General features: G+C 51.1%; 1 long non-coding RNA gene across 1 annotated transcript; it reads right to left on the bottom strand.

Moving 5' to 3' along the window:
- Positions 1–6,520: 6,520 nt before the first annotated feature.
- Positions 6,521–19,492, bottom strand: LOC134486196 (uncharacterized). The gene is made up of 4 exons (XR_010065011.1): positions 19,353–19,492; positions 17,896–17,960; positions 8,956–9,085; positions 6,521–6,652 (listed from the first exon to the last, which is right to left on the bottom strand). It is a non-coding gene; the product is annotated as an uncharacterized LOC134486196 (long non-coding RNA).
- Positions 19,493–26,043: the final 6,551 nt, after the last annotated feature.

The following is a 26,043-nucleotide window of genomic DNA, read 5'->3' on the forward strand; positions in this document are numbered from 1 at the left end:
CCTCTGAGGGGCAGAGCAGGTTTCTGGCCTCCATCCTTCCTGCCTTCCACCTCCTTTGGAAACTCCTGGCTCCCTGGTGTAGCTGGCTTTGAGTTGGGATCTTGGCATCAAGTCTCAGACCCAGGTGCATCCTGACCTGTCTTTCCTGCCCCCAAATGTCCCCTCAAACCCCACATCATCCCCGCTTCTGGAAGATTTCTGGTCTGGATCTCCTCGGCCCCTGACTCACTGGACTTTCCGATGCCCCTGACATGCGGCTCTCATGAGCTTGTGGGCCTTCTCCCTTCTCCTCACCCTGCCATAATTGTCCACAACCTCCAGGAACACCAGCCTAGACTTCCCTACTCCAGGATCCCCTTCTTGTTCCTTCTCCTTGCCCACCAGCCCTGTCCCAACTCCAAGGCTCACCGTAGGAACCACAGCAGTGTCCATCACCCAAGTCCAGGTTTCCCAGCATTCCTAATCGACTTCTTCTAAACCACCCCACTTTTGTGTTGGCCCTGCCTACAGGCCCCTACTATAGCCCCTGCCACCTCACTCAGAACCCCAACTTCACTGACATACCCTCTATGGCCTCTTTATGAGTTCCCCCTAATAGATCCTGCCTCCCCTCTGGGGTGTGGCTTCCCTGTCACATCATACAGGGTGTACCCGAGGTCTCCCTTCACCAGGCTATTCAACAACTGACTAGTATCTGTGGGGCAGCCCTGAGAGGTAGACATTTGGCTTGGGCTGGAGAGGCAACACAAGTGTTCCACACACTCCTCATCTGAATCTCCCAACATCCTCTGCTTCCCTTCCCTTCCTTTCCCTGCATCGTCCTTGGGGTGTGTCTGGTGTCTGAGGAAGAGACTGTGAGACTGGAGTCTATCACCTCTGGGTGTTGGACTTTATCTCTGTGGGTTAGCCATACATACAACTTGCATGTGTCAGTGGGCACATGTCTGGCACTCCATGTGTTGGGGTGTAGACCTGGCTGTCCATATTTGCCCATCTTTATGTGGGCCACTGGTCATTCTGTCGGTGCAAGTGGTGACTTGGGTATCTGTGTCCTCCTGTCTGGGTGATCCTGTGTCCTTCCTTTTCTCTGTGGTGCACTCACCACCCTGCTACCCTGCCTACTCCTTTGCTCTGGCCTTCTTCCTTGTAGCCCCTCTCCTGGGGACTTTGCTAGAGGGTCTGCATGTCAATATCTGTGCCTGGCGGCCTCGCAGGCAGGCGAAGTGCGTCACAGCTCTGGCTGAGATGGCTCAGCGTGGGCTCAGCTTGTGTGCGTCATCCTGAGCCCTGGTGGAGTGGGGGTCTCGCCTTGCCTTGAAGCTCCGGCTCTACTAGCTCCCTCCCTCCCTCCCTCCCCCTCTTCCTCCCTCCCTTTTTGTCTCTCTCCCTCCCTCCCTCCTCCCTCTTTCCTAAGCTTTTTCTTCTTTCCAGCCTTAGTCTGTGCCCTCTTCCTTCTCCCCAGAGCTTCTCACTTTGCCTCCTCTGGTTACCCCTGCTGCAGAGCCAGTGTTGGAAGAGCTTTTGGGGTTCATCTGAATATTCCATCGAGTCCCACAGAGGTGGAACTGCGTGGGGCTTCTCAGGGTCTTTTTTCCCCTTTTCCATCTGTTCTCCCTAAAGTCTCCAGAGAGCCTCATCACAGAACCCAATTCCCAGTACTGGCCACACGTACAGGAAGACTCCAGTTCTTCCTCGTCTCCGGCCTCTTCTGCCACTAGCCCTCATTTTCCCTTGTCCACCTTTCCTTAAACGTGACAAGCTGCTCCTACCTCAGGCCCTTCGTACGTGTGGTTCTCCCTGCCTGGAACCAGTTGCCGGAGGCTTGCCTGCCCTCACTTGCCTCCTTCTGCCCTTCAGAGAGGCCTTCCCTAGAGTCCTTGCTGTCCTCAGCAAGACACTCCCTGTCTGACCTCATTGCTGTCAACGAATGCACCCCTTTTAGGCGTAGTCTCTGTCTCTCACATAAGCCTCTTCCTCCCATGTTGCCTCCCCTAACCCTCTACTAGTTCTCAACCTCCAGTCTGTCCCTCCAGTCTGTCTCCTCAGGGACTTGCTTCCCAGCTCCCTGAGCCTCCACTTGTCCAAGCCCCGGGGCCTCCACACTTCTCATGGTACCGCCCTCTTGCCCCTACTCTTTGAATTCCAATGTATTTTGCTATTTCTTTTTTCAATTAAAAACTTCTAAATCTAGATGAAATCCACGCAACTTGTAATCAGCTTCTGGAAGTGAACAATTCGTAGCTTTAGAACATCCCCAGTATGAGGGGACACTGCCTCTCATCAGTTCTCCTCCCCGCCTGTCCCTCATCAGCACGATGGCTGTTGGACATCTATGCTGGACATACCATGTGACTGGTGGGCTCCGGCTCTCCCCTGTGGGAGACTGGGACTGAATGATCCAGGTCACCCAAGCTGGCTGTGGACTGTGGCCCTCTGAAACTGTGGCTCCTTCCCCATCCACCTCTGTGTACTCCCCTGGTGTCACTGCTGTTCTTTGCTGGTCTCTCCTGCTACCCTTGGCTGGTCACCTGCCCTGATCCCTCTGTCACCCTCTCTAGACACCAGCTCCTCCATGGTACCCTTGTTTGTCCCTCCTACTTCAGCCCATTCGGTCCCTTGAAGCTCTGGGGTGGGTGCAGTTCAGGCCTTAGCCTGGCGGTGGCACACTTTCCACACCTCGCCCTCCTTTGTTACCAGCTGGGATGGGATGGTCACCAGCTTCCGGATGGCCAGCCACACACCTTGCCCTCAGGACCATTGTACCTGCCATCTTCCCTGGCCGTAGGGTCAAGCCTGACCTTCCTTGGGCTACCATCTGGCCGCCAATTCCCTCCTCAAGCCTGTGAGTTTTTTCTGATGCCTTAATTCTCTGACGCCCATGCAGTTAGCATCTTCCCTCTGAGGTGTCCATCCCTAGGGAAGAGCTTCCAGAACAGCTTCCGCCATGCTGTGTGCTGAAGGCATCAGGCAGTCTACCAGGGACCCAAGAACTGATTAGTGTTCAAGTGCCAAGAGGGGCTTTTCCTCAGTTCCCGTAAAGAAGGCCATTGGGTGAGGAGGTTGGAGAAGAGGGAATTGTCTTGGGCCAGCCTTCCTCTGTGACTGTCCCCTTTCCCATGTCTTAGTGTTAGCTGGATAGCTCTGGACACCTTGGGTGAGCATCAGAGATGCATGTGTGGGCAGGACATGCTGCTGCACACTAGGTCTCCCTTCTCTCAGTAGGGCCATCTCTCTGCCTGTCCATGACTGTACTGACAGCTTATCTGCCTTCAGTCTTTAAGGAGAGGGATTGAAGGAGGCTTGTGCGGGAGTCTCTCTAGTCTTCACCAGGGGATCTTGTTTTTGTTCTCTGGGAGCTAGGCTTTTATCTTCCAGTCGTGTGTGTGTGTGTGTGTGTGTGTGTGTGTTCACAAGTGCTTCTTTCCTCCATTTCTTCTGTATATATATAAGGCGTTGTTTGGGAGAGCTGCAGTACCAACCCCCCCCCCCCAATCCCCAGCTCCCAGGCTCCTTCCCTTTGCACCTGCGCGTCCCCCACTCCTCTTTCCTGGCTCTTGGTGTGCGGGCTGAGCTGTCAGCACCTCTCCTCGCTCTGTCTTCAGTCTCTCTCTTTCTCAGCTCCCCGCTCTTCCTTCTCCTCTTGGCCTGTCTCCCTCCAGCTCACTTTTTCCAGATGTGCCACATCTGACTGCTTTGAGTCTCGTGGGTCTTTACTCATTTCCCTGGCTCAGGCTCTGTCTGTTCCTCTTCATCCAGTGAATGCTGGCTCGTGTGTTTGTGTGTGTGTGTGTGTGTGTGTGTGTGTGTGTGTGTGTGTGTGTGTGTGTGTGAGAGAGAGAGAGAGTTATTGTCTCCTTCCACCACCACAAGCACACACACACACACACACACACACACACACACACACACACACACACACAGTTTGCTCCTGAGTGCCAGGCTCCTCCAGGTAGCTGTCTTAGAGTCCTGTCTTCTTGCCTGTGCCCTGTGCCCCGCTGTGGCTCACTCCTAGGTGGTACCAGGTCTTCCATACTTTTTCTCACACACATCGCCTCTTCCTCCTGAGCCCCGGGGCACAGGATCTGGAGCCAGAGATGTGCACCAGTCATTGCCTTGGTAGCCATCTCTCCCTCCTACCCCCAGGAAGCCCCTAAACATCTCTCAATCCACCCTCTTGACGACTCCCTTGAGAGCAAACTGACCTAGCCAAAGAAGACCCAGCCTGGCTTCCTCTGAGTCCTCCTTCCTCTGAGCTCCCTTTGTGGATTGGAAATGCCCCACTCCAACCACATCAGCCTTAGGATGTGTGAAGAACAGAGCTACCTTCCTGGCCTAGGGGTTGGGGTGGGTATGTGGGGGTGGTTAATCACCCCGTGCCCCCTACACACACACACACACACACACACACACACACACACACACACACACACACACACACACACTGTGCACTTCTGCTATTGCAAGTTTGATTCCTAGGCCTGGCAAACAGATCTCAGCACCTTTTTCTTTCTGCTCCTCCTCTATCCCTGCTCCCAGGGCATCCTCTGCATCCTGGGGCTTTGGCTTCCAGAAGACCCTTGCCTGCCTTGACTTTTGGCTCAGACTAGGCTTAATACTGCAGTTGAGCCTGAACTCCAAGGGAGCAGGCTGCACCCTAACCTAGCTCAGAAGCCTGCACAGAGGACAGATAATCAATAAACTCTTTCTTTTGTGGAGTGAGTGCTACATACACGGGATCCAGGGCTCTAGGCCTTGTTGGTATGCTTCCCTGCAAGTCTTCCTCTGTTCAGTCCTCCCACACCCCCATGCTCCTATGCACAAGTGTGTGTACACTGATGTGTGTGTGTGTGTGTGCTCCGTTTATTTTCCAGGAAAACTGGAGCGAAAGGCACAAATCTATTTCTTTTCCTTATGCTGGAACATGTAGGAGATACAAATTGAAAACCAGGAGATTCCTGGTGTCCCTTTCCCAAGTTGATGGTCCCTGCCAGTGGCTGCAGCATCAGCTGTCAGTGCATGGTCAGGGCTGTGTGTTCAGCTCCACCTGCCTGCCTCTCTGCCTGGTCTCAGGCTGTCTTATTTTCCTCCCAGGACTCTGTCCCTCTCTACCTCTGTCACAATTGCTGCTCTGTTGTCAGACTTTCTCCCTGCTTCAGTCTGCATTCATCCTGGGTCCCTCCTCATTCATTTCTTCATTCACTCATTCAAGTCTCGCTGAGTCCAGCCACCACTCTGGAGTCCTAGCAGGACATTGGAGTGCCTGTGTCTGTATGTCTTGATCACCATCTGCTTGTTTTTCTTCTGCCTCCCTGTCTCTGAGGCCCTTCTTCACTTACATTGTGTTTGTCCCTTACTTACGTGTGTCCTCTCTGTAGCTCCCTCCCCGTGAGCTCTCCCTGTCTCTGTGTAGCACTCAAAGGTACTTTTGCTATTCAGAAACTAGAACACAATTTTCTCTGAATTGGCCCTGAGCACAAAAGGCTTTGTTACCTCTGTAATAAGAAAAGCCCACACAAATCACAGCCGTCACCACCACGAGAGAGCCGTTGTATTGTTGTTACTGGTTTGTGCAAGGTTGGAGTGGTATAAGGGCTTGTCTGTCCCTCCCCAGCCTTCCCTCCCTGCTGCCCCCTCTCTATTCCACCCTTTTTCTCCCTTAGAGATTTCTGGAATTTCACTCTCTCTGCTCATGCTGTGAGCCTAAAGGATGGTGTGTGTGTGTGTGTGTGTGTGTGTGTGTGTGTGTGTGTGTGTGTGTGCGCGTGCCTGCCTGCCTGCCTGTCTGTCTTTCTGCCTGTCTATCTGTCTGCCTGTCAGTCTGTGTGCCACCTGCCTCTCCCACTCCTGCTTCTGCAGCCCCCCTGTGGGCTTTGTTCCCGCTCCATGGACAGCTTCGTTCTTTGTGAAATGACATTTATTGTTTTTCCTTCAGCTTCAGACAGAATACGTGTTCACGGTGGGGAAAAAGTAGAAAATAGCAAAATGTGTGTGGAGGAGAATATAAAATAAAATGCCTCGGTGGCCACCTCCCCATGAGGAAGGGCCGGGGGGCTCTGGGGTGCCTCAACGTCGCTTCATGGGGGCCTTTGCTTTTTTTCTGCTCCCCACTTACGCACCCCTGCTGATGCATTTGGGGGCCCTGGCATGGGAGGAGGGCTTTGTCTGAAGAGTTCATCTGTGACTCCTCTCTGCTGCCTGGGGTGTGTGTGTTGGCAGGGGGATGAGAGGGGGAGCTGGGCTAAAGAAGCAGAGGTGACACCCCCGAGTGGCTGTCTTCTCCTTCCCACTGTGCTCACTGCTACAGAGGTTCAATTGTGCCCTCCGTGTCACCCTTTGTTCTTTGCAATGGGGAAGAGCATTGAGGGACTGAGGCTTTAAGGTGTTAATAAAAGATTCCCTGGAGTGTCTGGGTGGGAGAAGCTACTCACTGCTTTGCCCCTGAAGGGGGCTGCAAAGTGCCTTCCTTTAGGTTCCCTGGGAGAACTGCAGGCTCTCCATCTGTCCCTGTCCTTTGCTGGTCCCTCCTCAAAGATCTCAGCTCCACCTTGCTTTGTCTCTGCCAATTGTTTCAAGGTTTCAGAGTCTGACATCCTGGCTTCAAACCTTGCTCAGGTCCTCAGGAAAGTGACACCTCTGGCACAGCGTCTTTGGCCTGCAAAGTGGGGACAGGAAGGGCTTTAAGAGCAGACATGACAGCAGTGGGTCCCAGCCATCTGTCCTGTCCCCTCCTCACCTTTCTTAAACTGTGCTGCCTTTTTGTTGAGGCAAAATGGCTCAGTCTAGTATCCTGCCCTGTCCTATGTCACAGCTCAGTGGCATTGGAGTTCCCACACGCCTAGCACATGTCATTCCAAGCCCTCAGACAGCCTTCTCATAGGCATGCTGCCTGAAGTAACCCTACGCTTTAGCACCCAGGTGTGGGGAGCCCTCAGGAACACTGGCTTCTGCCCCCCAAGCTTGGGCTGCCCTCTTTCCCAGAACATTTCCCTGGAGTCTGGCTTCTGACCAATTCCCTTGTCCTGGCTTGGCCCTGGTTGGTGTGGGCCCCTTCAGTAGCCTGTGGTCTGCTTGGAAGTGTCTGGTATACAGAAAGCGCCAAGGAGGAGGGCAGTAGGAGCTCTGGAAAACAGAGGTCCTCAGCTCACTGACCCTGAGCCAGCTCCGCTCCTTCCTGCCTCCTCAACCCTCCAGGAAGACCCAGACTAGCTAAGGCCACTCTTGATAGGATTTCAGTCAGCAGCTGGGCGATGGGGTGTGGAGTTGGCACCAGGCAGGTCTGCATTTCAGGATCACCACGGCTCCTGGCAGGCTCCTCACTCAGCCTCAGTTTCCCCCAGACTGGATGAAAATTGACAGTGACCTTTGGCATAGTGGAGGAGGGGATCAGGATGATTACACAGGACTTAGATGACCACCTTGCATGTGTCCAGTGCTTCTGGATGTTTGCTCTTGTGCTGTGCACGTTTCTGCCACCGACCCTGCCCTTTCAGACTGGGATCCTACGTCCATTATTCTGTGTGTGTGTGTGTGTGTGTGTGTGTGTGTGTGTGTGTGTGCACGCGCACGCGCACACACGCCCGCCTGCCCGCACACATGTGAATTTCTGCACCATTTATATGCTGAGTCCTTGGAGAAGAAGGGGTCATCAGATTCAAAGGAACGGGAGTTCCAGACAGTTGTGAGGCACTGTGTAGGTGCTTAAAATTGAACTTGGGTCCTCTGCAAGAGCAGCCAGTGCTCTAAGCCTCTGAGTCATCTCTGCACACCAAAGATTAAAGAAAAGTCATATGTTTGTGTCTCTGTGGGTACTGTGTATGTGTGAGTATACCTGCCAAGGACAGAAGTCTCTAGATCTCCTGGAGCTGGAGTTTGTGAGCTTTTAGGAACCAGACTCCAGTCCTCTGCACGAGTCTCAAGCACTCTGAATTGCTAAACCACTGCTTCAGTCCCCACACCAGCCTTTCTAAGACTCTGAGTGCCCTAAAGGGCAGGGAAAAAATCACTGAGAACAAGAGCAACTTGGCCTTGGTGCCAAACACCTTTAATTCCAGCACTTGGGAGCCAGAGGTAGACAGATCTCTGTGAGTTCAAGGCCAACCTGAGGTACATGAGGACTCTGTCTCAAAAAAAACAAAACAAAAAACAAAACAAAACAAAACAAAGAAACGAACCCAGTGAATTTCCCGCATACTCACTCACTTCATGCAAGAAACGCCCCGACTGGGGCTGGGGATTTAGCTCAGTGGTAGAGCGCTTACCTAGGAAGCGCAAGGCCCTGGGTTCGGTCCCCAGCTCCGGAAAAAAAAAAAAAAAAAAAAAAAAAAGAAACGCCCCGACTGCCTTGTTGCATGGTATGACTGTGTAGTCCTCAGCACGGGATTATGGGTAGCATTGGTGTCTCCATTTTATACACGAGGAAACTAAGGCTCAAAAGGGTTAAGTGATGTAGTAGAGGTGAGACTGAATGTAAGCCAGAAGATAATAAGGTGTACAGAGAGATGCGGTATAAGGCCACTCAGAGTGTCAAAGGGTGGAGTGTTTACTTTGCATCTCCTGCCCAGACCCGGGCCCAGGCCCCTGGACCTTCACTGTGTTCCTTCCTGTTGTGCAACTGATGCCCCGGTGCTGGGCTAACCCCTCAGTCCTTCCCAGAAGTCCCCAAAGACAAAAACAAAACACAAAGCCAGCTCGATCTGGTTTCTCCCACATTGCTCTAAACCTACCACTCTGCCTGTTTAACAATCCCCTCCCTCTCCAGCTCTCTCTCATTAGCGCCTGGCCTCACCACCCACAGGGGCTGTAGTCAGAGCCGGAGTCATCCTCGACCCCTCTACCTCCTGCCACCCACCACCCATCTGTCCTACTTGCTGGGATTCTACCCCCCCCCCGGGGGTGCTCAGCGCCCCTGCTCTGGCCCCATCTCCACCCTCACCCCTCCACTTCTTGCTCAAACACCTGCTACTTCCGTAAGCCCCTTCGTCTGTAAACAGCAGTGACAGCATGTTCCTCTTGAGATGTCTCGGGGATTAGTCAGACATGGAGGCGCTCTGTACAGCAGGGTCGGGTGCGCAAATCGTGGCTGTTGCTAGAGATTAAAGTGCCAGTATTATCAATGATTCCTCGGCCAATGAATGGGTGACCCCGAGGGCATGTCATTCTCTCCCCAGAACTCTCACCCACCCATCCACCCCCTTTCTCAGAGAAGGTGTCTTGATCTCCTTTGAACCAGGCCTTCTCTTCTCTGGAGCTGCAGGCTACTCTCTCCCATTTTTGAAAAGCATCCCTCGCCTGACTCCAGTTCTCCCAGGAGATTGCCTTTCTTCCTCAGAAAGGCTTTGAGAGCCGGCACCTTCCTCTACCAGCCTCTTCCAGAATTCCCCACAAGGTTAAGGTCATCCTGGCACCCATGTTGACATTTTAGTCAATTTTTAAAATTTTTATATTTACTTATTGAGTGTGCATGGGTATCAGTGTGCCGCTGTGCATGTGTGCCCAGAGGACAATTTGTAGGTCCATTCTGTCTTACGATATGGGTCCCAGAGTTTGACTTAGGTCATCAAACATGAAATCAGGTGACTTCATCTGCTGGGCTAGCTTTCTGGTCCTTACTCTTTTATTTTGTATTTTTTTTAAACAGTTCAGGCTGGCCTCGAACTCACCACCCACCTATCTCAGCCTTCTGAATCTTGGGATAGCAGGCGTGCACCATCACACTTGGCTCCTAACACATTTTCTCCTTTTGGACTCACAGCAGCATTTTATGGGGCGGGAGTATGTGTCTTTACATGTTTCTCTCTCTCTCTCTCTCTCTCTCTCTCTCTCTCTCTCTCTCTCTGTGTGTGTGTATGTGTGTGTGTGTGTGTGTGTGTGTGTATACGTGGGCATTCATGCACATTAAGGCTAATGTTAAGGGCCTTCCTCTACTGACTGTCACCTTTTTGCATTTTAAAAGATTCATTTATTTTTATGTGTTTGCGTGTTTTGCCTGCATGCATGCATCTGTACCACGTTTATGTCTAGTGTGTGTGGAGGCCAGAAGAGGATGTTGGGTTCCCCAAGAACTGGAGTTACAGATGGTTGTGAGCCACCATGTGGGTGCTGGGAACTGAACCTGCAAAAGCAGCCAGTACCCTCTTGCGGCGCCATCTCTCCAGCTCTCTGCCTTCTTTCTGAGTTAGGGTCTCTCAGGGAACCCTGAGCTTGCCCATTTGATTACACTGCTAAGCAAAGTTCCAGGGACCCTCCTGTCTCTGCCTCCCCAGAACTGAGGTTGCAGTCATGTGCACCGTGCCTGGCTTGGCTTTTGATGTGGGGGCCGGAGATCCCAACTAGGTCTCAACTAAGCCCCTTGCCTGCACCTTCAAAACATTTTAAAGCTGTTCTCAAAATCTAAGACCCCCTTTTCCATCTGCCCCCGTTCCTTCCATGGCTGGCCCCTGGAGGAGAGCAGGGGACCCCCTTTCAGCCCTGTAGAAATGGGAGAAGCTCATCGCTCACTCCTCTCTGTCTTTTCCTCAGAACTCTTGGTTCACCCAGTCTTGTGACTTGAGCCTCCCTCCCAACACTTTTTGTTTTCTAAGACGTGGTCTCACCCCTTCCAAAATGGTCCTGAAGGTCACTCAAGGTCAAGGTCACTCTAGGATGGCCTTGAATTGCTTATCCTCCTGCAAGCTGGAGCTAAAGGCACACACTGACATGCCTGGCTCATGACCATTGCAGGTTGAACCCAGGGTTCTACATTCTGCCGACTGAGTTGCAATTACACCCCCCAAGCCCAGCAAACCTCTTAGGGGCAACTCCCACCCTGAGGTCTGAACCCCAGACTTCCATGTCTTACTGCCCCACAGACATCCATGTGGGACCTATAGCACCTCTAAATGAGCCCCTGGTTTCTATCTTCCTCTCCTGATCCCGCCCCAGCTCCCCTAGGTCTGGGAACCTTCACAGCTAGTGCCCAAGCAGGTTCCATGAGTTCACTTCCAACACAGCATCCCTCACTTCCGGTACCATGCTCCCAGCCTTCCCTATCCTTCTCAGCACCCTCTCCTCTGCTCATGGTTTCAGTGGCCACTCAGATGAGGATGTCTCTAAAGCCTTTCCATCCTTACCCTGATGCTGGGGCTCTTAACTACAGAGTCAGCATTTGCATACTTGGTGTTCCCTTCTGGGGTCCATGTGCCCTACCACAGAGGAGACACCCTGTTGTATTATTTTTGTTGGTGTTGTTCTGGGGATTGAACCCAGGGCCTCACACATGGGCTGCTCCTCAGCCTCCTCTTTCTGTATCTCTCCTTTCCGTTCTGAGACTCGGGCTTGCTAAACCATGCAGGCTGGCCCGGTACTTACTGTAGCCCACGGAAGTGGTTCTCCTACCTCAGCTTTGCCGGTGACCTCTACCATTCTTAATCCTGCCCTCTCTACCGCCATAGTCTTCCTCATTGGGGTGGACATCTGCTTGACTTTCACGGTGCCCCTATGGCTCTTTGTCTTACCTATGCTACTCTTCTGTTACCTGAGGTGACTTTCCTGGACTGTCTCTCGCTCATCCTTACCTGGGATCATGTCTTTGACCTTGTTACAATAACAGCTCGGCTCTGAAATCGCAGCTCCAGCCTCTTGCTCCCAGCCGTCATTGTCATCTGTTGCCATGAGCTGATCTTCACTCTCAGCAAAGCTTCCGTCCACACTCATCTCTGCTTCTTCTTTCCTTAGCTCCAGCCTTTGAACCCCTCCCCACCCCCCTTTGCTGTGACATTACTCTCATCAAGAATGCCTGGGGCCTCCACCTGGGGCCAAGTTCATTCCCTACTTCTCAGCTCTCATCCTCTCTTCTCTCATCTTCTCCTCCTGGAGGTGATATCAGATGTGGCCTGTGACTTCCTCAATCTCAAACACTCGCTTTTTCCAGCGCTTGTGAGCCTATGTCCTCTGAGGGGTCCTCCTTAGGCTTTGTTGCTGGACCTTGATGCAAGCTCAGCCTCTGGGCTCCTGGACACTCTTGCTCTCAGGCCCTCCCTGGGCTGGGTAGGCACCACCACTGAGCTACATCCCCGGCCTTGCTTTATGTTTGACACAGGGTCTTGCTACACGAACCAGGCCAGGCTGAATTTACTATGGCGTCCCCTTGAACTTAGAACAATACTCTTGTCTATCTCCTTCATGAGTTCCCTCTCCCCCTTGTTTACACCCTCCCCTTTGCCCAGTGGTTCCCAACCTTCCTAATGTTGTGATCCTTTAATACAGTTCTTCATGCTGTGGTGACACCGGCCATAAGATTATTTTCGCTGCTACCTCACAACTGTAATTTTGCTACGGTTAAGAACCATAATGTAAATATCTGATATGCAGGATATCTAATATGCAACCCCAAAAGGGTCTCGACCCACTGGTTGAGAACAGGCGCTATCCAGTCACTAACATGGCGCACACGCCTGTTCACTGGAGAACTCCCTCCCTAAACTCCAAACTCTGCTGCCATCAACTTCTCTGAGGTGTCCACTGAGGCCTCGCAGTCACCATGTCCAAAGCTGAGATCACCCTGTCCCTTGTAGTCAGCCCTTTTTTGAGTTGTTCCCATTGACATCTCAGTGAAGTGACAGGATTCCAAAGTCCAGGACATCTTCCTGGAGTTCCCTGTTTTTTCATAATTCATGCCTGTGTTCCTCCTACTTGTACTTCACTCAACTGGGATACCAAAGTCCACCAGCTACATACTACATTACCTCCTCAGCTGAGCCCTTCTCACACAAGCACTGTCATCTCTTAGGAACACCAACCCAACCTCCTCCTTAGCTCCCTAGCTCCCTGCTTTTACTCCAGCTGCCAGTCCAGTCTCCACCCAGAACCAGGGGCTCTTGTCAGTCAGATCATGTCATCTAATGCTCATAAAATTCAGATTTTGTGTTATTTCCTATAAAACCTGATCAGACCTGTCTCGTTCTCATCTCCATCCCAAACTGCCTTAGGACTTAGCCCTTGTGGCTCTTTCAGGTCATAAGACTTCCCAGAAGTCCCTGGGACTGCCCTTCTTCAGTCATTCAACATAGACACTGACTGTATTGTCTGAAGTCACCTGCCTTCTTCCCTGCTGCTCATCTCGGTTGAACCCTCTGGGGTTGAACCCTTCATGAGGAGCATAAGAGTGTGTGAAGGCACATGTGTGCCTGGGGGTACACATCTGTGACTATCCCTCACACCTTGGCTCAAAAACCTTCTTCCTTTTTACTCCTTGTATTTTGGTCTAACTTTGTCATTCATTCATCTGTTGCTTTCCACCATTATTTCACCTTGAAATATTTTGCTATGCTACAGGGTGTGGTGTGTGATGTATTTGAAGGTCATACACAAATCTTTTTTATTCTGGGCTTCTATCTGAATTTTCATTTTGCTTCGGAGTTTTGAGACAAGGACTCATGTAGCTCAGGCTGGCCTCATACTCACAAGAATGGCTTTGGATGCCTGATCTTCCTGCCTCAGCTTCCCAAGTACTAGGATTCCAGGTACTGCCACCACCCTAGTTTCTTGTCAAATTCTGTCCTCATCTCTGGATTATGCCATCTTCTTTCTCATCTATCTAAAAATATGCTATCCACCCACTAAATAATCCATCCATCATGTGTCCTGCCCATTCATGCGTCCATGTCCACACATTGTCACCGTCTGTCCACTCACTTATCCATCCATTCACCCAACATGTAACAAATGCTGAGGTCTGTGTCAATCAGTGAGGAACAGATATGCCCTGTACCTGCTCAGAGCTTCCCACTTCCCTCCCACTGCTGCTGCCTCGGTCTTGTTCCAAAGCTCCAGTCTCTTTCACAGGGGGACTCCAACTCTTGGGCTCTCACTTCCTTTCCAGTGTTACTTGGGCTAGGGCTGGCTCCCTGTCTCTAGATGGGCATTGTTTGTACTTTGTCCAGCTCTTTCCTGATTGAGCCGCACAAGATGGTTAATTACCTGCTTCGTATCAGAACCTGGCCAGTCCCATGTATGTGAGTGCGTGCATGAAAGTGTGTTGTCTACTGTCCCTTCCCCCTCACCTTTCGCCTGCTTTCATGACCTGGGTCCTCACTGCATGTATTTCCTTCTCTGTCCCTGCCTCCCATTCTTGGTGCTGGCAATGCAGCAGGCCGGATCTTCCTGCTCCCAAGTGGGAAATTCAAAGCCCATCTCCAGCTGGCTCTGGTGCCACAAGCCCCCCGGCATATGACAAGTTCACTGCATCACATCATTTCCGTACTGTGATGTGTCTCTTTCCCCATTCTCATTAGTGCTGAGTATCATTGCCTGCCTGGGTCCGCAGCCAGGAGCCCCAAGTCATCTCTGAGTTGTCACTCTCCTGCCGCCTACAGCTCATCTGTTCTCCTTCCTGGATAATCTTCTTCAGAGAGCTGCTCAGTCCCTATCCCACTGTCTCCTGAGCCCCTAGTTTAGAAAGTCAAAGTCCAGACCCCTGCATCTATCCTCCATCCCTCCCTCCATCCCTTCATCCCTCCATCCTCTGTCCCTCCCTCCCTCCCTCCTTCTATCCACCCACCCCCTGGGTAGAAAGGATGACATTTTCCTCTTGGCCAGAGTAACTTTCTCCTTCTTCTCTCTCTTTCTTCCCTCCCTTCTTTTACTTTTTGTGATGTGTGAATATGTGTGTGTGCACACGCACACGTGTGTGCATAAAGTGCACATGCCATACACACCTGTGGAGGCCAGAGAACAATCTCAGGTATCACCTTCTGCCTGTCTCCACCTCCTCTGTGTCATGCTACTACGTGTGTTTGTTTTTAACGTGGGTTCTGGGGATTGACTCTCAGGACCTCATGTGTGCAAATATTTCACCAACGCAGCCACTCCCCAGCCTCCAGGGCCACTTTTTTGTACCTTCTTCTTTCATGTTCTCTTCTGTGCCTGTTGTTCATCCTGGTGATTCAGAGACCCCTGGCCATGCAGGAAGCCCCTTGTGTATGTCTGCAGCCCCTCCTGTTGTACCTCCTACCACCCATATGATGCCTAGTAACATTCTAGATTCACCAAGACAAGACTGGTCAAGAATCCTGGTCCTCCTCTGCCTACTTGTCTGCCCCCCATTGAACTGCAGCATTTCACCAAACCTTCCTCTGGCATTTTTCTCCACATCTTCCTTCGCACCACCCCATCTCCTTGGCCAATATAGTCACTTGGACTACACTGCCCTCTTCCCCGCCTCCTGGATCTTCTTATCTGGTACCATACTTATATCTCTCTTACTGTGGATGAGTTCTCCTTCTTGGCCCATCTCTCTCCTGTCCTCTCTCCTTCTGTGCTGGTGTTGAGGTGGAAAGAACACTTAAGTTCAGCGTTTCCCCTCTCCCCACCCACCACACTGCTCATGTAGGCCCCTCCACCAACTTCCTATCTCATTCCCCAAGAGCAGCCAGGCACACCTTGGTTGTTACTTTCATTGCAGAAAGCCCTTCTTCATCTCCCCAGTGATAGGTGGATACATCAAGCTCCTCAAGCAATTAAAGCTTCACATACGAGGTTGGTCTTTTCTACTTTCCCTGCACTTCCCTCCCCCCAACCTCCAGTCTTCTCTTCTTAAGGAGAAACTATCTTATTTGTTACAGAAAGTTCACCACACACGGTGACCTATGTGTGTGTAAGAACTAGGGTCCAATCCCCAGTGCCACCAACATAGCAACAAGAACAACAACAAAACCCAAACCAAATCAAATCAAACCAACCAACCAGTCATCCAAACCATTAACACATACACACACACACACACACACACAGAGACAAATACACACACTCTTATAAAACAGCTACAATCACACCCAATAGGCATAAGCTGCCTTCCTCCTGAGCTCAGCAATGAGGCATGGCTGTCTTTGACTATCCCTATTCAATACCACACTGGACACCTGAGCCTATGCAACAAGGCAGGAAAAAGGAATGAATGATTGTAAAAACTGAAAAAGATGAACCAAACGGGGAGGGATGTTATTATGCACACAAATAACTTCTAGAGACTCTATGAGGGGATTAAATCTCCTAACACTATTAAATAAATCAACTGGGTCACAAGAAAAGGATCAATATAAGAGTTAACTTTAAATAGAGAAGTAGCATCTCCTTCAGGAATCACAAGGTGCAATACTGAAGTCCTGTCAGAACGTCATATATTTTTAAAAATTTTTAATTTTAAAGATTTATTTTTTCTTTTATGTGCATGAGTGTTTTGCCTGCATGTTCCTGGGCCTGGGGAGTTCAGGAGAGAGCTTCAGATGCTCAGGAAATGGAAGGCTGTGAGAGACTGATGTTGGTGCTTGGAATCAAACCGAGGTTCTCAGAATGAACAGTAAGTGCTCTTAACCTCTATACCATCTTTCGAGTCTCTCTCTCTCTCTCTCTCTCTCTCTCTCTCTCTCTCTAAAGAAACTGCTCCAGGTTGTATAAACTATTCCCTTCTTGGCTTTTGCTCTCAAGGCTCTTTTGGCGCCCTTCTTCCTTGATGGCACCCAAATCTTCTGCTGCCTGGGACTACAGAAAAGAAGGACATGGGCTTCTGCTCTCTTTCTGTGGAGGGACATCTGGGTGTTTCTGCATTCTGGCCATTGGAAACCAGGGCTATGTCCCCCAACCCCTGGTTCTGCTTCGCAGGTTCGGGAGCCCCCAAGTCCATGTGTTTACCCGTCTCTCATGGTCTCTCGGTGTTCCTTTTTCTCTTCTTTCCCAAGACTCTGCTTCTTCCTCAGCTTCCCCCATTCCCTTTGAAGCTGGCCTAGCATCTGTTTGTGTGTGTGTGTGTGTGTGTGTGTGTGTGTGTGTGTGTGTGTGTGTGTGTGTCTGTGTGTCTGTGTGTGTGTGTGTGTGTGTCTGTGTAGGGTGGTGTGTTTGGATCTCCACCTGAAGGCTCCTTCTTCTCTCATTAATGTTCTGGCTTTTTTCTGAGGGGAGCGGGGAGCTGGGGGGGGAGGGAGAGGGAGACGGAGAGGGAGAGGGAGAGAGAGAGAGAGAGAGAGAGAGAGAGAGAGAGAGAGAGAGAGAGAGGGAGAGAGAGAGAGGGAGAGTGAGAATGCTCTGGCTTTTTAATTCACACACCACTGAACCTCTCTGCCTCTGTCTCACTCTCTCACTCAACCCTGTTCTCTTCCACTCTCCCGAGAAGCATGACATAGCTGCTCTCTGAGTCTGGGTCATCCCTACTCCCTGTGTGTAGGGAGAGGATGCGTGCACAGCTGCCATCCTGTGACTTCTTTCTCAGGTTTATGGGGTTTCCCACCATTTCCACACACTTGCACAGCTTGATCCTGACTGGGTTCTAGCTCTCCCCTCAGAGACTCTTCATCTACCTGCCTGTGTGATCTGTGCTGGAGGCTGCTGTTTCTCCTTTCTCTCCTCTCCTAAATACCTTACACAGCCTCACATCTCAGGCACCGGGTGCTTTTCCTGGATCTTTTCCTCTTACCCTTTCCCTGGACTCCTGGTTCTGTCCACAAAGTCCTCTGCATGGGCACTCTGCTGCCTCCTGTACCCCAGGCCCAGCTGCCTCCCTCTCCTCCCTGCCACCTGCGGGCTCGTGGGGGCTGGTGCGGGCTGGTGCCAACATTCCAACCTGCCCTCCTTCCTTCCCCCTGGACTCATTTCTTGTTTCCCACCCAGTTCTCATTATCGAGGAGCGTCACCACCACCTGGGACTTCACAGCCTGGAGCCCGAGTCATCTCTGACTCCATTTACTCTTTCCACCCACCACCCATCTGTCTCTCCTTCTTGTCAAGTCCTCCTCTAAGGGGGGTCTCGGAAGCCCCCTCCCCACTCCAATCAATACTTGCCAGAGCTCAATCATGAACATTTTGATAGATGGACTATTCATCCCTCCACCCACCACCCACCCATCATCCGTTGGCTCATCTGCTCACCCAACAAAGTGTCACTGAGCACCCACTGGAGCAATGTTGAAGACACGGGTCCCAAGGACCACGTTCTGCAGGAGAAAGAAAGTAGACCAGCTGTTGCCATACCTACAGGGTGGCTGGGTTGACTTTGTGTTACTAGTACAAGGCAGTACATGACCCTTGATTTGTGCTTGTACACAGACGGGTGCTGTCTATCCTGGATACCTCTTCAGAGCCTTTCCTACCTCCTGATGCTTCCCCGTGATGCCTATGTGGATGCTCCCAGCAGGGGAGTGCATCTCTCTGTCTCTCCCTCTGTGACTCCTCCATCCCCAGAGGATCAACACCCTCTCCTCAAGCCACTCGGATGCCCATGGTAGCCAGACCCGGTGTGTCCACTGCCCCTCCTGGCTCTGCGTGGCTGTACGGACTCACAGACTCATTGAGGCAGGACAACCTTCCTTCCTCTTCCCTCCCCTGCTTTTGCGCTGTCTCCCTTGCTCTCTTTCACTTGTCCCTCAGAGTCCTCAAAGGGTCTTCATCCCAACACCACGCTATCTTCTGCCTCTTCTTGGGCCCTTCCTAAGGGGGAAAGCGCCCAGTCCCTTCAGTCTTGCTCTCCACCAAGGAGGGATATCTGGCACTAGCCACTTCTCTCCTTTCTCCTCTGACTACGTGTCCCTGCCCCAAGTCTCAGAGCATTCAGACAGCGCTGCTCCTGCCCACGCTGACAAACATTTAGCTTGTTTTCCTCCCAACTCCCTGTCTCATAAACCTATGGACATTGGCTCCTGGATGCTGGCAGCTCCTGTCTTCTTTCCTTAGGGTCCCAACTGGCCTTTTGCCTCTTCTGTCTCCCTATCTCTTCCCTCTCCTTCCAAGGCTTGCCTAAACCACTAGACCACACCAGAATCCTAGAAACTACTAGTAGTACAGGAGGACTCCCTTTGGAGTGGCTGCCGTGTCTCTAGACCCTGTATTCCACACCATGTGTCCTCTCAGAGAAGCCCCTCTGACTCCCTCTAGGAGTCATGGATCTTGGGCATAGAAAACATTCCCCTGGGAGCAGGGAGCAGTGGTATGTGTGGGCACCTTTCTCCTGGTCAAGTCCTATTCCTCTGAATAAGGCTGATGTCTCTTAGTCAGCTGGTGGCAGAGGGACAGACAGAGAGAGGGATGGGGCAGGGGAGTCTGGGACCTCTACTCTCTGCCTTCTTATGCAGTACATTCTCCCTGGTGCTTCATGCTCTTTTTAAAAATACTCTTTTACATGTGCCTGGACATACTGTATTTGTAAGATCCACAGAACTTAGCACATGGGACTGAGGGCCTCTGTGACTAGGCCTGAGCCTCCGTCATGACCCAGAAGCCTACAGTTGTCCCCTCAAAGGGGACATTTGAAGTAGGTATGTTTGGCCAGAGCTGAGGTGGAAACTTAGGAACTGGGAGTGTGGAACCCCGAAGAGCTGTGATCAACTTACCAGCAATGGGAAGTTTCCAGAACTCCAGGATTGCTGAAAGAAGAGGAGGCAGCAGCTTGAGCTCCCACACCTCAGTGTCCTTGGGGCTTCTTTATCTCCCCAGAGTTTTGCTTAGGCTTCTCCCACCACCTGGACTGCCACTTATTGTCACCTCAGATGCATGTAATGCACCACCATGCTGCCTACAGAAGCCATGCGCCTCCTTCACCACATGGCCCCCAAGATCCTTTTCACCTCTCTGACTCATCACTCCTTTGTGTGTTACTGCCTGCTCTGTCTTCGTCTCCCTCACCAGCATCTCCTCCCTCTGTAGAGGGCAGGAACCAATGGCGGATGTAGTTCTCAGGTCCAGGGATCTACTTGTGTCTCCCCCGCCCCCTCAGCTCTTGGATTATGACGCCATGTCACCAGTTCTGGCTTTTGCATGGCTTCTAGAGATCTGAACACAGGTCCTCATGCACTTTACTGAGCCATCTACACAGATCCTACCTTGTTTTTTGAATCAGGGTCGCTCATTGGCCTGGAGTTGGCTCGATTAAGCTGAGGTGATTAGCCAGCAAGCATCAGGGAGCTGCCTTTCTTTCTCTGCCTCCCCAATGTTTGGATTACAAGCTCAAGACCCTCATTAGCCCTGGCATTTTTATGTGATTTTGTGTTTTGTGTGTGTTCATGAATAAGACTAGTTCCCACCTTTTTTGTCTTTCTTCATCTGACTGCTTGTCTATCCATCTACCATTCATTCATCCTTTATTTATCTAGATCTATCTATCTATCTATCTATCTATCTATCTGTCTGTCTGTCTGTCTGTCTTCTATCTATCTATCTATCTATCTATCTATCTATCTATCTGTCTGTCTATTTGTCTATCTGTCATCTATCCACTTACCTGCATATGCACACACGCATGCATATATTCATCTATCCATCTATCCAGCTCAACAAACAGGAGCTGAATAGCTACTGTGTGCTTGCTGAGGGCAGAGAGCTCAAATCCCCAGTATGCTCTGAAGAACCTGAGTCCACTTGCACCCCAAGGTGAATGAGGGTGACAAAGGCTCACCGGAAAGGCTTTTGGGTATCACACTTGAGGTGTGTTTCTGTGTTGCCCACTTCTCCCCCTTACATTGTATCTTTCCAGCTTCAACATGCCAAGGGGAGGCCATCCCCCTCCAGTGCCTCTTCCTTTACACGGACTCTTCTTGATTCCTGCCACCTACTCAGGAGGCTCCTGAGGAAAGATTCCCTTCGCTTACAGTTATGTTGCTTATGCCTACCTGAGGATCATGGTGTGGAGTTATACCCACACATCTCAACACTTTCCATGTCTGCCTGGAAGCTTCCAGAAACATTGCAGCAAGCCCCAAGGATGATCAACTTACATGGGAAAGAGTTGTGTGGGCCTCAGTGTGGGAGATTCTCAGTCCTTGGTTGGTGGCCCCTGTTGCTTTTAGATCTGTGATGACACACCCTGGCAGAAGTGTGCAGCAGAGAAAGTCATTGACCTCATGGTGAGGGGCGGAGGGGGGGAGGGGACAGGCACCGCACATACTTCCCATTTTGTCTACACCTGTAACCCACAATGCTGCAAGCCTTTGGAATCTCTGGGCTCCAGCTTTGCCTCCTGCTTCCTTTCTCCCTTTCCCCTTCCTCTGCACTCCTTAAGTCCAGTCAGCCCTTCCTTTCAACTTCATCCTATGCACCCCCACTTTGAATTTGTGCACCACTTTTCCCCAGACACTGCCCAGCGTCTTTCCCTCTCGTGGGGTTTTGGAGAGGAGTCAGAACTCATGCACCTTCCTCAACTGACTTATAGTTCCCACTTGCTCACCATTCTTTCCTTTGGCCCGCAGATCCCAGGGAAATGGAAGGGACACTGGGATATGACCACCACTCCCTACACTCTGGCTACCTCCTGATGGCTTGAGTCCATCATGCCCCCCTCTCCGAAGCTTCCAGTAATCTGTCTGCCAATCAAATCAGCTCTCTTTTCTCTCGTTTTCCCCTCTCTTGCTAGGACCCTCTAACTCCCACCAGTATTGCGATGGGTCCCTTTAGGTTGCCTTTGACCCCAGGAAGGCTAGCTTCTTAGTTTTCTTTGTTCCTTCCTTCTCAGGGTTCTCTTACCTGCTGTATCCTTCCCAGGGCCTGAGGTCCACTCAAACTTTGGTTTTTCTTCTCACCCAGGAGACCCCTATATCCACTGGTTGATGAGTAGTCACTCTTGCCATAACCCCGGGAACACTGCGGTTTGGCTTTTTCTGTGAGCATCTGAAGGCCATGTCTACATAGAGCATGGGGGTTCAGCACAGGAGGGGGCATGGATGGATGGACAGAGGGCAGTATCTCTTCTGTAAGCTCTCTGGTCCTCTTCCCTCTGCTGCATCTGCTCTTCCCAGAGTTAATATTTAATCTCTTAGTGATACATGGCTTCGACATCTTCGTATAAAAAGTAAAGTCCTCCCTAGGACTCTGAGTCACTCTCTCTCTCTTTCCTTTTTTCTGTCCCGCTCAGTTTCTGGTTTCTCCCTGTCCCTTCTAGATGTGGTCATCAGTCTTTCTGTCCCAGTGTGGTGGTGATGTTGGTGGTGGTGATGGTGGTGTGTATGTGTGTGTGTGTGTGTGTGTGTGTGTGTGTGTGTGTGTGTGTGCGCATTGGGGGTGTCCCAACAGGAAAGTGAGGGAACACTCAAATTTAGGAACATTTGTAATGAGTTTACAAAGCTCGAGGGCAGGAGAGATGGCTCAGTGGTTAGGAGCACTGGCTGCTCTTCCAGAGGACCCAGGTTCAATTCCCAGCCTCCACATGGTAGCTCACAACCATCTGTAACTCCTGTTCTAGGGACTCCAATGACCTCTTCAGGCCTCTGAAGGCACTACATGCATAGACACATGTGTAGACAAAGCACTCATATGTGTAAAATTAAAAAATAAAACAAACAAGCAAGCAAACAAAAAACATTAAAATGTCAAGCATGGCATACAGGCTTATAATCTCAGAATGCTGGAGGCAGAGGCAGGTGGCTATCTGTGAGTTCTGGAACATCCAAGGCTCCATAGTGAGACTCCTGTATCAAAACAAACAAGAAAGAATCTACAAAGGTCTATGCTGCAGGATGTGGGAGCAGAGGGACCCGAGAGGCTCTGCAGGAACATAGAATTGACAGTAAGAAGACTATGGCCACCGCTGCCTGTAGAGGGACGAGGCCAGCAGTGACCAGGATCTGCAGGAGAACAGAGGCTGCTTGGCTGGTCAGCTTAGGAGAACCAGAGAGCCTCACCTCGTTCTTATACCCAGGACACCCATTAGCTAGACTCACATGAAACCCACTGAGGACCAACCATGAGGCCGGTCTCTTGGGGCAGAGAGAAGGATGGAGGGTAGCTCTGGAAGCATCCAGAACTTTCTTTGAGTCCTTCGTTAGGCTCGTTACCTATCCATCCACCCACCACACAGGCAGCAGGAGCTGAGTGAGGAGGCTCACAAACAGTGTAAGGCACCTGTTGGACCCCAGCTGGGACTCCGCTTGCCATCTGTCAGGTGCCTACCTTGCTCCCTCTCTTCTTTTAACTTTCTTGCCGACAGACAGCCCCCCTTCTCTTCCGTTTCTGACTTCATCTTGCTCAGCGCAGCTCTACCTCTCTCCAGAGGAGAGTTATTGAATTTTTCTCAGAGGCTCTGTCATTCTTGCTCGGTGTGTACGTGCTGGCCGCCTCCCTCCCCTCCCCCCCCCCCCCCCCCCCCCGCAGTGTGTACGTGCTGGCTGCCCACCGGCCCCACCCCCCCACCAGGCTCTCCTTTCCCAGAGCTGCTCTTGGGCTCTGAGATTGTTTTTGCCTTCATGAATCCTGGCTCCTACCTCCTTTCCCTCAGAGGAGGTCCTGATGGTCTCCACAGCCTGCAAAGCTGCCACACCAGAATCTTGGCCTAGAATCTTGTAGCCCATGCTGGTTTCAAACTTGTGGTAATCCTCCTGCGTGCACCTCCTGGGTGTTGAGATTAAAAGTGTGTGTAGCCACACCTTGGTTTTTTTCTTTCTGTTTTTGTTTTTAGTACTATTTTATCAGTACTCTCCGACTTGTTTCTTTTATCTTTCCTTCCCATTTCCTTCCCCCACCACCCATGAATTACCTAGCCACAGACACATAAGGCGTCCTTTTTGGGTAGTCTCACCAGGAGCGCCTGTAGGTTTCTTCTTCCTACAGTATGGTGCACATGGCCGCACCCTCTCTGCCCCAACCCTTGCCCATTCGTGTCCAAGATCTTTTTTGTGTCCATAAACTGATTAGTTAACTCAATGCCGGGACTCTCTGTCTCTGTCTCTGTCTCTTCGCCAGCCCCCTCTTCCTCAAGCCTTACAGATCTTGAGCTGGCACTTGGCTCCTTACTCACCTGAGGGTTTCCTGGATAAACTAACCCAGGCTCCTCTGTGCCTAATATGTCTTGCAGACAAGATTTCCCATCCTTTCCCTCAGGCCACAGTTCCCGCAAGGTTCCTCCACCCGTCACATTGTTTCTGTGTCAGTAACTGTCACATTGTTTCTGTGTCAGTAAGATGTGTTTCCATTCTCAACAGCACTAGACATTACTTCCACCCAGGCTCAACCTTCAGAAGCCTGGAGTCACTTCTGACTGTTCTTTCCTCCCAGTTATACACCAGGGCATTCATCTATCCAACTACCCATCAATCCATCCACCAACCTACCTACCCATCCATTTATTCTTCCACTAACCTGTCCATCCATCCATCCATCCATGCATCCATCCATCCATCCATCCATGCATCCTCCATCCACAACCTACCTATTCACCTACTTATCCATTCATCCACCAACCTACCTACCCATCCATTTATTCTTCCACTAACCTGTCCATGCATCCATCCATCCATCCATGCATCCATCCATGCATCCATCCATGCATCCATCCATGCATCCATCCATGCATCCATCCATGCATCCATCCATCCATCCATCCATCCATCCATCCATCCATCCATGCATCCTCCATCCACAACCTACCTATTCACCTACTTATCCATCCATCCATCCATCCATCCATCCATCCATCCACCCACTTACCAACCCACCCTCCCATATACCCATCTACCTGTTCTCCCATTTACCCATCCACCTGTCTACCTATCATCCACTCACCCATTATCCACTCATACATTCATTCATCTACTCATGTACCCATCCATACAGCCATCCATCCATCCATCCACCCACCCATTCATCTGTCCATTAATTGAGCTGTTCATGCATGCATGCATGCAGGCATCCATCTATCTATCCAGCATATACTGAACCCTTATTAACCATTCCTTGAGGATCTAGATCCCATAGGCCATGATACATCCTGTACCCGAGTCCTTGGAGGAGGAGAAGGACCCACTATCTACAGTAAAAGTATCACACGATAAGTGCACCTTACAATTTTAACATTAAACACCACAGTGTGTATTAAAGCCTGTGAGGACCTGCATCTCTGGGTTCGCTGCAGGCATGAATACTGAGGCCTGGGGCCCTTGACCAGCCCTGCAAGTCTGAGATCCCCCACCAGTAGCACAGGTTCACCAAGTCCATGGAGAACTCTGCCTTTCTCTTCTTTCTTCAGGTCCAGGACCGGAAGCAGACAAGCGTTTCCCTTCATCTTCGCACATTTAACATATAGCTCATTCTACTTCCATGGCCCCTCTCCCGACTGTTCCATTGATCCTCTTGTGCTCCCTGACAGGGCTGTTGCTCTGGCAACAGTTGTCTCTCCCTTCCTCCCTCTTCTGGGCTTTCCCAGCGGGGCGGCGGGGGTGGGGGAGCTTGCTCACCTCTCCCACCTGAGGAGACTTTGACCTTTTGTTCTCTGCCTCCTCCCATCCTCTCTGCATTGTAGACCAGCTGGAGATGGGCACCACTGTGACTGTGTTGATTCTCACCCCCCTCCCAAGCCCAGCCCATTATTTCAAAGGCCCAACAGGACCTTTGATGTTAGAGGTCTATCCCTGCCCCGCCTTATTATCTGTCTCTCAGGCCATTCTTCTGTCTGTCCCTCACACCCCTGTGCACTCCGGGGCTCCAGCTCTAACCTCCCTCTCATAGCCCTGTGCTGCCTAGCTGGTCTATTAGAGATGGTGCCTGCCTTTGTACGGACCATACTCAGGAGCCCCTTCTCCCACCAGGCAAGTCAGCTGATGGAGGTCACTGGGTGTTCCCAGGAAACTCCATGCTATTCTCAAACAAATCTTTGCCACACAGACACCCAGAAATGCGTGTTTCGGGGGCACCTTCTCCACTGCTCCTGGGCAGGGTCAACATCCATGGTAAGCTGCTCCTGGGCAGGGTCAACATCCATGGTATGTTGGGGACTGCTGTGGCTTGAGGAGAAACGAGAGTCTAAGGGTCTGGAGAGTCCTCCCCTCCCCTCTCCCAGTGCACAGTCCTTCTTTCTGCTCCGTTTCCCTCCTGAGTGGAAAATAAAAGGATACGTTTGTTTTGAGACAGGATATCCCTAGGTAGCCCAGGCTGGCTTCTAACTTGACACTTCCCTGATGTAGCCTCCTGTGTAAAAAAAAAAAGGTTTTAATTATCTATGGGATGCAAAGAGAAGTCTCATAGCAAAGAATTTAAGAATGGCACAGGGCTGGTGTTTCTGCCCCTCCTCCCCAAAGGACAATACAGTGACCAGTTCCTGTG

This window comes from Rattus norvegicus, chromosome 3, assembly GCF_036323735.1.
Source record: "Rattus norvegicus strain BN/NHsdMcwi chromosome 3, GRCr8, whole genome shotgun sequence".
Taxonomy (NCBI): Eukaryota; Metazoa; Chordata; class Mammalia; order Rodentia; family Muridae; genus Rattus; species Rattus norvegicus.